The following is a 14839-nucleotide window of genomic DNA, read 5'->3' as shown; positions in this document are numbered from 1 at the left end:
AATTAATTAAAAAATAGAATTGAAATGGACGGAGTATCTGTGGTATCCTAAAGGATATAAATATATTCATCATCATCATCTTTTCCGCTATTGGTACTAACAGTGAAAGTATGTCATAAACTGGAAGTGTGGATAAGTCCATAATGACTAGCACAACGGCCAGAAATGGGAGGAGGTCCTATGTTTCCATTCACACATACTTCATTTTCATTTACTCTTCTCTATATACATCCATGAATCTCTCTGGAAGTGCTTCATATTTATACATAACATTTAGTTATAGTCTCCTTGTAGGTCTTATGCATCTCTTACTATCCAACATGCAGTTATCTATCCTACTTGCCTATCCGATCTCTTTCTCTCATTCACATACTTTGTACAAAAAAACAATATATGATCCTATCCTCCAGCAGATTCCCTCCCAAGTAAGCATATACCTTAAAAACTTAGGTTCAGTAGGTTTGTTCCTTCAATAGTCCTATTTTTTTTTAGACCGTTCAAAAATCATGGTTCAAAAATCTATTACCAATTAAAGCATGAGTATGTTATATTAGAGTTCCTGCACAGGCTTCTAAAGAAATTAGTGGCTGTTTTACACCAAGATATTAATACTTTTAAAACTAAATCAACTCATGAATAAAAAATAACTTTAAATAACAAAAATACACTGCTGTGAAAAAAGTACCTAAGAGATTGGCTTTTTGAAAAACCAATTTTAACTAAAAATGATTTTTACAATACAGACTTTTTAATGCTTAGTCCCTTGAAATAGGACCATTTAGCTCCACAAAATACAGTATTATTTAAAATATAACTAAATCCCTCCTTAAAATTTTCTAGACCTCTAAACCGTTGCACATTGTACACTGAAGCAACATTACTAATGCTTTGTGATAGACACCCATTTAAAAAAATGTTCTAAGATTTGTCAATTTTTACCTTATTCTTTGACATCTTGTGTATTTGATGATCTGCGAGTTATAATTTTCTAAGAAATGTATGGAATTCTTTCACAAGGTTACAAGGCTATTAAAAGTCTTTTCTATCTAAAAGTAAGAGAGAATATGTGATAACGATTTACAATTTCCAAAGAAGTTAGATAGAATGTCCTTTTTATAAAAGTGTATAAATCTGTCAAAATGATCCTTTTACAAACTATTATTAAACTTATTATAGATTATACTGCAGTGCTAAGCATGCATTTTCCCATTTACCAAGTCAGTTTTTATTTTCCGGATCTTGGTAATAAATTTCCTAATTAATCTTGGACCAAAACTTTTCCCCAGATTTTAAATCTTTTTAGCATAAATGCACTAGAAAGTTGCTAGCTGTGTTTTCAACTTTCCAATACTAAATTGCTAGAAATTTAGAAATACATTTCCAAGTAAACTGAATAGATTTAGTGTATTATTCAAGACTTATCAGTCAAGATTCCTGGCATATATATACCCTCACATCTGGACCAACAGATAATAATCAAATGAATGAGTTTATTAAAACTGTATGCAACTGTAGTTATATTGATGTGTGATCAGAATTTATACTTTTTAGAAACAAGCTATAGAAAGACTGTATTTTAGAATGTTTAGGATGTTTATATTCCATCCCTATAACCCCAAAATCTAATACAGTAGGAAAAAGGACAGAGAACAGTAACCAGTATTTTTTTTTTTTAAGATGAGTTTTCCCCACCCAGGGCATTTTTTCTAGTCACTGTTTACTCTATTAGGTGGAAACAATGTTTTATGGTTTTCAGCATATCTGTGCTGCTATCTAGTTGTGTATTTTTGCAGCTACATATCATAGCAACCAGCTTATATCTGAGTCAGAAAAATGAACTCTCTGAATATAACATATAAGAATATATGGACTTCTAATATATTTTACAAGAATTGTCATACTCATTTCATTAACACAACACCGAGAAATTAGGTTTAGGAATCTGGGTTTTGTACTGAAGGCATGTATGATTTTGCACTTTTCAGCATGAAAAGTTTCTTCCCCTTTTCATATAATCTCTGAAATACTTACACTGGAAAGTGTAAGTATGATTAGAATATATTTTCCAATGAAATAAGCTATATTAGGGAATGCACAAGCATTCCTAAAATTTACATTCCTAAAATAAGTGGAGCTCTTACTTCATACTTCATGATATTTTTCATTCATTATTATGGATGTTATGCTTGCATTTTCCAGGTATAAGTAGCCAATAGATTTTCTTGCCAGTTTCCATTTGCCTTGCCTCTTTTCATCTCAGATACAGAATACTATATCACATAGAGAACTGGCACCTAGGTCATGCCACTTGACACTGTCATGCTCCCATATCTTCTGTCCCCCCCTACAACTCCTCCAAGATAGCCTAATGCAGGGGTCTCCAACCACAAGTCCAAGGACTGGCACTGGGCAAGACATGCCAGAACTGGGCTGTGGAAAAAAGCAAAGCCCTATTCGCAGGAAGCAGGCAGGACACGAAACCACACCCCCTCAGGTTCTTGGAGGAACGGCTCCATGGAACCAGTCAATAGTGTCCAAAAGTTTGGAGGCCGCTGGCCTAATGAAACCTGCAGACAGTTTCCAAAATTAGCTGTTAGTTTCCTACTGGTTTGGGGCAGATTATGAAAGAAAACTCATGCGTAAATTTAGGACAGATTTCCAAGTGTGGAAAGCTTTCAGCACAATTAGGAAAATAATTGTGGGAGAGAAAAATACAGTAAAATCTCTGTTGACACCATTTCACCCTTTTCTCCTAAGTAAAATAAAAATTAAAAAGTAGAAAAAGATCCCAGGCTGCTGAAAAGCAGCTTGCTGTAGTATAAATCACAAGGTGTACAAACTGTCAAGGAAAACCTATTGAAATATAATTGTAAAGTAAAAGAATGTGCCTCTTTTTTTTTTTACTTCTCTCCTCCACAGATGGAAAATTTCCTTGTTCAGGGTGAGGCTCAGGACAGGAAATTCTATGGCTTTGATGAGTTCCATCATGAATGATTCATCAGGGTAAGAAACAGCAGTTTTATGGCATTAGAAAGGCATGTATGCTATTTTAGAAACATGTAAGGCTTTCCCATTCTTTCTCATTGTATCAAACTTTAAAGGAACATTGTAATAGCTTTGACATGGTTTTACTTTAAGTTAGCTTTTGTCCTTGAATGAAAAACTATGTTATAGTATTATAAAATATTATGGTATTTTCATTATCATTTGATTCTTGTGTTCATCCTTTCCCCTCTACATCAGAACATATGTTTATATAATAAAATATCTAACAAATCTGCCTTTAATCTTTGGGAGTTTATGTCATAATAACATTATTAGTATTGATATGACTATCAACTTGAAAGACACTAGTTCTCTTGAAATATTTATGAAATCTTAAGTCTGTTTGCTGAAGTTTCAGTTCTACAAATAAAATACTCAATAAATACCTGAATCTTTGGGGTATAAGAGGAACAAAATGATACATTTTAAAAGTTTGCTCTTGGGTGCTTTCAATTTTAAATAGTAAAAACAGGGAGCGAGAGAAAGAGAATTTGTATGATTTCTATTTTGTTCTGTTTTATGTTTCATAATATATTCTGCTGTGAATGCTTGAGGGGATAATCAAGAAATTGAATTGTTGTTACCTTTCCCTTCTTCTCCATTGAGGAATTTGTAATGCCAGGATAGATAGAAAGAAAAAAATATCAGCAACAAGGTGGATGGACTTTAAAAAGTGACAGTTTTATCTTTGGGAAACCTGAAGGACAGATCATCTATCAGACATTGGTTGCTAAAAGAAAATCTGACTTGATGGCACATAATCAATTTCTTTCTGCCACATTCTAAAGTATGTTCATAAATTTCTACCACCAATGTCTGGCCTGCAAGGTCCCGCTTCTTAACAGGTGTTATTCTTCTTAATTTGGTATCAGGAAATTGCATATGGGTGTTATATGGCTGTCATAAACAGCCCAACTAAAGAATCCTAAGATCACTGTCACAGAGACAGGTAAGATACCAGAAAAAACAAACTGACAGCAAACAGCGTTCATTACTAGCACTGATGATGTTACCTAGTTAGGTTAATGAAATATTTGCAAGAAAATAAGCAAGCTCAAAGAGCACCAAGGACCCTTCATATGGGTATGCACGTGGGTGCATGTCTTTGAGTGTGCATAGATAGATAGATAGATAGATAGATAGATAGATAGATAGATAGATAGATAGATAGATAGATATAGATATAGATATAGATATAGATATAGATATAGATATAGATATAGATATAGATATAGATATACACTGCTCAAAAAAAAAAGGGAACACTTAAACAACACAATGTAACTCCAAGTCAATCACACTTCTGTGAAATCAAACTGTCCACTTAGGTAGCAACACTGATTGACAATCAATTTCACATGCTGTTCTGCAAATGGAATAGACAACAGGTGGAAAGCATAGGCAGTTAGCAAGACATCCCCAATAAAGGAGTAGTACTGCAGGTGGTGACTACAGACCACTTCTCAGTTCCTTTGCTTTCTGGCTGATGGTTTGGTCACTTTTGAATGCTGGCGGTGCTTTCACTCTAGTGGTAGCATGAGACGGAGCCTACAACCCACACAAATGGCTCAGGTAGTGCAGCTCATCCAGGATGGCACGTCAATGCGAGCTGTGGCAAGAAGGTTTGCTGTGTCTGTCAGCGTAGTGTCCAGAGCATGGAGGCACTACCAGGAGACAGGCCAGTACATCAGGGGACGTGGAGGGCAACAACCCAGCATCAGGACTGCTACCTCTGCCTTTGTGCAAGGAGGGACAGGAGGAGCACTGCCAGAGCCCTGCAAAATGACCTCCAGTGGGCCACAAATGTGCATGTGGCTGCTCAAATGGTCAGAAAGAGACTCCATGAGGGTGGTATGAGGGCCCGACGTCCACAGGCGGGGGTTGTGTTTGCAGCCAACACCATGCAGGACGTTTGCATTTGCCAGAGAACACCAAGATTGGCAAATTCGCCACTGGCGCTCTGTGCTCTTCACAGATGAAAGCAGGTTCACATTGAGCACATGTGACAGATGTGACAGGGTCTGGAGACGCTGTGGAGAACATTCTGCTGCCTGCAACATCCTCTATCATGACTGGTTTGGCAGTGGGTCAGTAATGGTGTGGGGTGGCATTTTTTTTTTTTTTGTAAATTTTATGAGTTTTCACAAAGAGAAAAAAATACAAATAAAACATCTTTTTTGAAAGTAGCGGAATCCCGGGTTACATTTCTTTGTACAGACACAAATTCAGGTTCATGCTCATTTTTATATTCTATTCCATATCTTATTACTATTTTACATTTTCTGCATAGCTTCTGCCCTCTTTTAATTTTCTCAATTTTATTTTAATTATCTCATCTCAATTCAAATAATTTTATTTATATTTTTTGTCTGTCCTGTTTCAATTATCTATTATCTTTTCTCATTAAACAAAATTTCTCCTGTAGTTACTGATTGGAGCATGACGCCTTTATATCTTTTCCCCAAAGTTGTAACATTCAATATAATACATAACTTCCATTCGGATTCTGCTTGGTACATTCTTAAAATACACACTATATTCTTAAAGAAAGAAAAAAATTATAAATGTATATAATTAAAACAACATTCCATTCCAATTCAATTCTATCATTAATATTAATATGCATTGAAATCTTACCATCTTTAACATTACTTTTCAATTAAATATCATATTTCTATGGGAACAATTATAGCTTTCCATAGTTAATTCCCCCCCTCTTCACTTATATTTTGTAAAACATTAACTAAAATGTTCCCGTTCCTTCCTAATTCAATTTTCTCATTTATTTTATTTCACTTATTTTATTCACAAACATTTCACTAAATTATACTATTTTATCCCTCATTTTAATCATACATTGTTTCCAATTTTCTAAAGTTATTTCTATTACTAATATAACAATACAATCTTATGTACCTTTACAGAATCCCTTTTTCAGTTAGATTTTCACCCATTATCTCTAAATAGGTCCTGTTTCTCTATATCTTGCTCCGGTCCTTTGTAACTTCTTTTCCTTTCCTTCTTCTCTCTCTTCTCTTTCCCCTTTTTACCCACTTGTCTCTCTACCTCTATTTCTCTCTTCTATAGTCCCCTTTTCTGTTGCTTTCCAGTATTATACTTATTTTTTGAATTATTTTTCTTTTCTTTGGTTGTTTTTTTAAGACTTAAATTCTCCATTCTCTTTTCCCCCTTTCCTTTTTCTTCCCCACATAAAATTGCTTGTTTATTAAAGATGGCTTCTTCTTTGTCCCAGTCTTCTTGTTTTGCAGTCATTTCTTGTTTTTTTCTCATAGTTCCAAATTTCCATTTCTAAGAATTGAAAGATGAAGCCAAAAGAACCCTTCCCTTCTTGTGCATCTTCTTTGTACTTTTTAAGTTCCATTTTCAATTCATCCAGAAGTGGTGTCATTGTATAAATTTTTAAACAACCACCCGATTGATTTTAGTCATTCAAATATAATAACCAAGAATCCAAAGATCACCAAATAATTCAAATACACGCAAGCTGTTTCTTTTTTGCTCTTTTTTTTCACTTTCTCTTCCTGGGGTTACTATTTAGTTGCAAAGTTTCAGTTAAAATGTATCTTTTAGAAGTCTTGTTGAAGTTTTACCGTAGATTCTTTTTAATTCCAGGCAGTCTCCTCCCTCTTCCAGATCCTGCCCTTATTTTTTTTCTCTCCCTTCCTGCTTATGAAAATTTTTAATGTCCAGAAATCTTTATTATCCCTTTGGCATTTTGTTTTATTTTCAGCTTAACTGCCTATTGATGTCAAAGCGGATTTTTCCAATTTCTTATTTAAGTCTCTTAGTTGTCAGTATAGGAAAGGAGAGAGAAGGAAAAAAAAGCCAAACCTTTCTCTTTTCACTTTCCTTCGCTGCTTCCGACTCTTCTTTGGGAGCGATGTTATTTTTTGTAAGTTTAAATTCCAGGGTACCTTAGTTGTTGCTTTTACAATTTAGTCAGCCAAAACTTTCACTTCTTATCTTCCTCCTGCACATTCTTTTCCGGTCGAGTTCTCCTTTGTGGTGGCCATTTCTGACCACTGCTGCAACCGCCTTCAGGAAAGGGAGTAATGGCCAGCTGAGGAAGAGAGATGAATCTGGTTATCTGATTGGCTTTGCTTGTCAGGTCGCAAAAGGGGATCACATCACCTTTGGCATACAGCAACCGTCATAAATATGAACCAATTGCCAAGCATCTGATTTGAGTTTGATCACATGACCATGGGAATGCTACAAAAGTTGTAACTGTGAAAAATGGTCATAAGTCGCTTTTGTAACTTTTGCTGTTGTAACTTTGAACGGTCACTAAATGAATGGTTGTAAGTCGAGGACTACTTGTACTTCTCTATGACAATTAGTCACAATATAGTAAGAACGTACAGCTCCTCATGCTACCAATAGTGTAGAAATAGCCATTAACATGCAAGTAAATTCCGTACTGTGATTGGTATGGAACAGATGGTGAATGAGTTGTTCCGTCACAATGCAGCTTTCTCAGGTTTCCTAAGCAGACAATGTGAAATCCGACCTTCACAGTCCCAGGTTTATTATTAATTTATATTAGTGCATACCATACATGCTATTTTTATAGTTTATTACATTTCCCTCTCCTTTTCGTCTACATTTCATAGTGGACTTTTTCAGATTCCACCAACATTTTATCTTCATAGTTATTCTTGATGTAGCCTGGGTTGTGAGATATTCCAGGGGAAGACGTCAGACATTTAACCTTTCAATATCCTCTATGAAAGAATTGTTTTGATTTCTAAATCTGAATCTGTGATAGGCGTGGAAGGGATTCAGAGAGTGAGTGTGTGAAAAGGATTAGGAACAGGAAAGCCCATTCAGCTTTATAACTATTAAAAAATGATTTGGCTTGGGGTATTGGCATGTATGTGCCTAGAGGATTGGCATGTATGTGCCTACAGTATCACAATGACAAAAGCAATGTCATGGAATATTTCTGCAAGTTTCACTCTCTTGAGACATGTGTGATGTGATGCATCCAGGAAAGAGGTGGGACTTCTTTACCATCCTGTGATGTTGCTTTCATTAATCTGATCTTCTTGCAACACCCACCCACTATATGCAAATGTTCTGGCAATCAGCTGGTAGAAATACTTTTAAAGCTTTATTAAACCCTAACTTTAATCTGAGCAAGACATGAAAAAAAAAAGCCAGCAACTGATATATGAATGCCAACAAGTTACTTAGAGCTATAAAAACTCATCTTAAAGGATGTCTAGCAGGCAATTGGTGGCCAAGATATTTCAGTACAGGAACAACGGGGTCCTTCACTTTTGATAGGTCAGCAATCTGGCTGACCCACTGTGCCTCAACTGAATTTTTAAGGGCTCTTTTTTTTTAGTCTGGTTGGCTAAAGTACAATTCGCAATTGGTGCACTAGCTGTAATTGTGTGAACGTGCTCTTCAACTCAGCTGACCCTTGCAAATCCAGTGACCACCAGGAGGAGGTTCAAGGAGCATTTTTACTGAGACATTGAAGCCTCCTGAAGGAAATCCACCTCAGTTTCAGACCCCAGCCTTTTTTCCTGACCAACCATTTAATTTCATCTTGTTTTCCACTTTTCAGCCTTCTGAAATTAGGCCATGTTTAAGATGCTAATTGTTCCCTTGTATCTGAAAGATACAAAGCAATAGAGCTAGGACTTACTCAACATACCAACGTGCCTACCGTCCCTGTCCTATTGTTTCTTTTATTTCTTTTATTTTTTTTATACGTATCCATGTATTGATAACTATGTTTTTACTTATATCTATTATCTTGTAAACAATTGACAAAAATAAATAAATAAAACATACCCGAGGGAACTGGAAAGATCTGGGTGACATCCCCAATAGTTTCGTGTAGATGTTAAATAAGAAAAAAAGCCAAACAGCACACAAATCAATGACCTATATCAAGCAAATATACCTATATCAAAAAATCCTCTAAGTGTTCCGAAAGGCACTTTGTAACAGGACTATAACTAAAAGGATATTTTGTGTTGAGGTATAATCTTTTCAGTAAATCATACAATGCCATTCCCCACCTCCCTTAAGCATGGAACTCGCCAGCCTATTTAGTCAGCCAGGAAAGACAAAAGTCGATCAAAGATGTGCTCATTCTTGAAAAACCCGAGCAGCTGTTTCCAAGATAAAATCCAAGTGAGGCGGGCCAGTTTTAGTTCCTCTACTCTATTGCACCACTCCCCCAATTTTTCCGAGCTAGCTCTCTCGATGCACTACCAATCCATTCAAATGCAAGCCTCTCTGTTGCCCCTCACGGACTCTTCCCAGTGGAGGCTGCCGGCGCTAGGACCCGGTGGGAGCGATATGTGCGGACCATCCGCAGCTCTCCGTTCTACCGTGACTGGTGGGTGGCGATGACGGCAGGGCGGAGGGGCGAAGGCAGCGGTTTTTAAGTCCCGTATTTTCTTTCACCTCCACCTCGGACGCTTTCGGATCTGACTTCAAGATCCAGGGCAGATAAGGACGCGCGAGGGAAAAGACTTACGGCAGCCGTAAGGGCGGCAGATGAAGTTCGGCAGGGAAGCTCCTGATGTGAGGTTGGCCACGAGCACGCTGCGCCCGCAGGCACCGGTGCACGATCGCCCGGTGAGTGACTTTTCTCTCTCTCTCTCTCTCTCTCTCTCTCTCTCTTTGGCTTGTCCTCTCCCGCCCTTGACTGGAATCTTTTTTTTTTTTTTACCGCCGGTTTGCGTGCGGCTGTATAAGAAGGCTCCTACTCTGATCAGCTCAGCTGCTAACGGCCCTGCAGTTTTTCTCGGGAAATGAACGCGTGTGAGAGGAGTGAGCGTGTGTGAAGGCAGCCACTCCCTTCTTCTTTTTCTTCTTCGTCAGCTGGGGGCTCCGGGGTTGAGCAAAGCCAGAAATCAGACCCGCCGGGAAAGAAGGAGCCCGAGGCAGGGAAAGGTTGAAGGGCGGTCTCGCTGTTGTCCTTGAAAGTTTGGAGGCAGCGGTGGTCGGCAGTCTCCTGGCTTGTGTCTGGATGCAGAGTGGTGGAATGCAAAGGATTATTATTATTATTATTACTATTACTATTATTATTATTATTATTATTATTATTATTATTATTATTATTATTATTATTATTATTATTATTATTGGAGGGAGGAATTCCTTATTTACCTTTGCGGGTCCTCCAAGTTTAGAAATGGTCGTGGCCAGATTCATTCTCATCTCTGCTGAAAGGATCAAGGTGACGCTCGGAAAGGTAGTTTGGGGGTTGCTGTTTGTCTTGAAAAACAGTCTCCCAGCATCAGTCCCAGGGTTTTGTTTTTTTCTTTCACTTTAGATGTCAAAAATCTTCGAGGGACTAAAAGCTACAATTTTGTGCTTATGCAGAGAAAAAAAAAATCCTCCACAACCCCTTACCCCCCATTAAAAGTGCAATACTGGAGTGAAATCCATCATTGTTCAATGGGATTTTGTTTCCTCCCAAATTATAAGAGTTCATGTCTTAATAAATACACTGATTGATCTTCCGGGAATGCACGATGCTCTTTTCCCCCTCTATATTTGTACTTTTATAAATGGTTGCCTTGAAGTTTCTCTTTCTGCTGCTTCTCTGAATTTCTTTTGATGGTCGTGATCTCCGGCTAGACGCGGAGAGCGTGCGGAGGAAAAAGTTTTCCAGTGGATCTGCTAAGTCACATAATTGCAGGCATTTCTGAGACAGGCTGACTTAAAAGCTGAGGATAATGAATGTCGGAACAGTTCCCCCAGCATCATATTATGGCCACAGGCAGAAATGAAGGCACACATTTTCTACTCTTTTCCTGTGTGGAAGCTTTTCAGAATACTGACCAAACTTGCAGTCAGTTGATGATTAAACCTTTCAACTGATGCAGGCATTTTTATTTTCTTCCTCCTATAGCTGTACATTCAATATTTCATCACATTTTGCATTAAACAAGATTCTGGCTTCATTGTGATCATTTAGCAAATTATTGTTTATTCAGTTAATCACTGGCTATAAAACATGGCGGTGTGTGCACACTTGGCAGTGTGTTTATCCTTGGGTTGGCTAATTTATGCAACAAGTATGTTCACGATGTACCAATGATATAATCAATGTGTATTCTTCCCCAGATTAAAATCTGTACAGGTTTATTTCAGTGTGTAAGTCTTGGCATGCATGCAAAAGACTGTGGTGTTGTTTATTTGATATGTATGCTACTTTTCACTGTTCCTTCCAGCAAAGTCAGAGGAAAAACAAAGGGAAAAATAATCTACAATAAATAGCATAATAAATGCAAGCATGTAATGTTTAAGTTACAGGGGCAACAATCCTTTAATAATAGGTGTTCTATTGAGTTGAGCTATTAACACCTGGGTGAGCAACTATGACTTTCAAGGCTTAGCACTAAGACCACGTTTCCTAGGAGAGATCTATATATGGGGTGACATCACTGAAAAGATCTCAGTTCTAGTCTCCACACTGCAGATCAGACCTTCAAGTAGAATTCAGAAACACAATTCAATGGCATTTCAGGCAATGTTCTAACTGAACAATATATCAAAGAATAAGTAAGCTTGTATGTTTCAGCTGGCCCAAAAGTTAGCAGTCTTCCTTCCTGTCCTTTTTTTACTGAGTGCAGCAAGCAAGATGAATGGATTGGCAGAGTCAAGTATAGAAAGAAGAGGATGGGCAACTTGCTTGATGGCCACAACAATAAAAAAAAACAGCTCACTCATTCCTTTGTCAGAGAAAGACTGTATAGATTAGGCCAGTAGCTTAATTGTAGCCATGTGTTATTCCTAGAGCTGTAACTGAACAGACCATGCCCCAGCCTTTTGCTGAAAAACTCAATGTTGTGGCATCCACCACATTCAATACAGAATACAGTAACTGTTCCAGACAGAGTAGGTTTCTAGTCCTGGATGAAGGTGCCTCAACCCACATTTTTTATCCTCCTACTATTACCACTGATAGAGCCCTCTGGTTACCAACAGCAGGTCTCTTGTCTCTACTCTTGTGAGTAAAGACTTAATATAGGAAGAGGCTTAGGCTAATGAACTAGTCCTCATGAAGTATTTATGTTGAATTTGAGAATCCTGGTGAGGCAGTCATTTGTAGTCTGTGGTTGTTACCTCTGTTTTTAACTATAGGGTCAAAATATAATGGCCTCATTCACAATATATACTCAGTCTAGTTTGTGAATTAATAATAAACTAACCAGGTAGTTTGGGTTTGTACCAGAAGTTAAACACAAAAGACTATCTTAGGATGTTGTATATAGGTCATATTTCCTTTACCAAGTTAATTGGACTGCATAGATCAATTTTTCAACACTGAGTTACCAATTATCAGAGCCAGCAAAATATAACTTTCATTAAATGATCATTTATAATAAACAATTCTTAATTTTATTTATTTTAATGTAACTTTCTTTACAAAAGCAAATTGGTTTAGAAGCTAACTTTAGAAGTATCATTTTGGGAGATGGAACACCTCTTTACTAAAGACATTATTCTTCATTATTCAAATAACAATTTAGAATAAAAACATTAGATATCTTATTGGCTGTGAATGTCCAAATTAGCTGATGTTGGTTTACTATTGCAGGAGATTGCATTAGTAACTTTGCACACTCTTTATATCATTTTGTTTGGTCCTTTATAAACCTACTTCCCTTTAATATAGATTATTAAAATTTCAAATATGACCACTATTTTTTTTCTTTTTAATGTGAAGTGATAGTACTATCCTAAATATAGGGTCTTACTGTCCCCTTTTGTCTATATTTACTTCCTTTGTTCATGTTTATGTTCATACATCTTTGTTAAATATATCCATTGATAACATATACCTAAATCATAGGCTCACTTCAGGATTATCTCAGGATTAACATAAATGGCTGGTGATGTTATGGAATTTTGAGAAGAGATTTGTTCTGTAATTCTTCTTTTTTCTTCTAAAAAATGTGTGCTTGCAGTTTTGAACAAATGGAAACTTCTTGCGATGTATAAATATGGGAATGGTATTTGTTCTAGGTTGCACTAGTTCGGACAAGCTAAAATCAAACTAGTTCTGCATTCAGGTTTAGATAAAGTCATTATTTTCTGTGGTTCTTTGTAACATTAGACTCTACCTATTATGGATTTTAGAAAGTTCAGGGAGGTATGTGTGTAACTGTAAATCCAGTTGCTTTGAATGGAATATACCAGATTACTATCGGCAAAGGCACTTTCAAATTCATTTCATTACCCTTAAAAGTGCTTGAAGATATCTTTTTATTGCTTTGCTGACTTCATATACTGAAAATGACTGACAATCAGTCATTTTTTTCTGCAGGTAACAAAACAATTAAACAGCAAGCTCCTTTTATGTTGCAGAGGACGAGAGAAATGACCGAGCTGTTGTAAATTTCAACCCTTCTCTTTTTCGGACTTCTGATGGAGAGCTGCAAAGCCTTCAGGCTTGAGCATCTCTTAAGGGGTCCTAGTTTTAAAGATAAGAGGAAGATTTAGGCAAACATTTATTCCAAAGAGAAAGTAGAGCAAGAGCATCTCAACAGCAATGAAAAATATTCTTTCCCTACATGTCAGGCTCAAAGATTAAGCAATACTCCCCTATTTTTCTCTCTCTCTCTCCCTGCTCCCTTCACAGCAATACTATGCAAAACAGTTAGGAAATCTTATTAAATTTATTCGCAGTAAAACCATTTTAATGTTCAATATTCATAACCTAGATTTCTAAATTTGTATCTTAGCGAAGTTCATTTAGGTTTTGGCTCTGTTCAGTGTTTTATTATTATTTCCTATTTTTTACATAGTTTTTAATGAGTCCATTTAAAAGAAAAAAAATAGGTTTATTGATTTTTAATTAGAGTTTAGGATACAAATCATAAATGAACAGAATATTTTAGCATTTAACATTCTTAAGCTATAAGTTCGTATGTATTTCTGACAATTATAACACATATTGTGTAATATTTTATTCCCTATAAAGAATTTTTCCTAATGTTTTGTTACTACTGATATGTGGTGATGGTAATCAGATCTTTTAGTGGTTGGATATCAGTGGTATGCAAACTCTTTTCGGCTGTTATGTAATTGCCTCAGGCAAGCCTCTCTCAACTTAATATTCTTTAGCTATATTAAAGTTGAGAAGCTAAGCCCCACTGCCAGTTTGGGAGACTACAGGTAGTCCTTGACTTACAACCACAATTGAGCCCAAAATTTCTGTTGTTAATTTTATAACCTTTCTTGTTACAATTGTTAAGTGAATCACTGCAGTTGATAAGTTAGTAATCTAGTTGTTAAGTGAATCAGGCTTCCCCATTGACTTTGCTTGTCAGAAGGTCACAAAAGGTGATCACATGACCCATATTTATGACCACAGCAAAGATCATAAATATGAACCAGTTGCCAAGCATCTGAATTTTGATCATACGGTCATAGGGATGTTTCCAAGATTGTAACTATGAAAATTAGTCATAAGTCACATTTTTCAGTGCTGTTGTAACCTTGAATATCACTAAACAAACTTGTATATTGAGTTTACCTGTACTCTGACTGCATCAGGTACTTATTTAAATATTGCCAATATTTTGAAATCAAAATCCTCCCAACCATAATGTGCAATTGAAAACCCACTTCAATTTGCACAAGTCCTGCTGTGGTAGCAGTGTGTGTGTGTGTGTGTGTGTGTCTGTGTGCCTGTGTATACCTGGATAGGATGACAGTAAATAATACCAAGAGGGTCAAGAAAGACTTGAAGATTGTCACAGCTGCTCCATTACAGCAAGCAGAGACCTACTGT

At 36.6% G+C, this 14839-nt stretch overlaps 1 protein-coding gene across 1 annotated transcript in view; it reads left to right on the top strand.

Moving 5' to 3' along the window:
- The first annotated feature begins 9417 nt into the window (after window positions 1-9417).
- SPSB4 (splA/ryanodine receptor domain and SOCS box containing 4) overlaps window positions 9418-14839 on the top strand; it is a 191212-nt gene continuing 185790 nt past the window's right edge. Inside the window, exon 1 of the mRNA XM_087933194.1 lies at window positions 9418-9666. The gene's annotated coding sequence lies outside the window, so the exon portion shown is untranslated. The remainder of the gene's footprint in view (window positions 9667-14839) is intronic.

Source organism: Pseudonaja textilis, chromosome 4 (genome assembly GCF_049901715.1).
Source record: "Pseudonaja textilis isolate UNSWEBS1 chromosome 4, rPseTex1.2, whole genome shotgun sequence".
NCBI classification, from domain to species: Eukaryota; Metazoa; Chordata; class Lepidosauria; order Squamata; family Elapidae; genus Pseudonaja; species Pseudonaja textilis.
The sequence above is the reverse complement of the archived record's forward strand: the minus strand, read 5'-3'. Positions and strand labels throughout refer to the sequence as shown.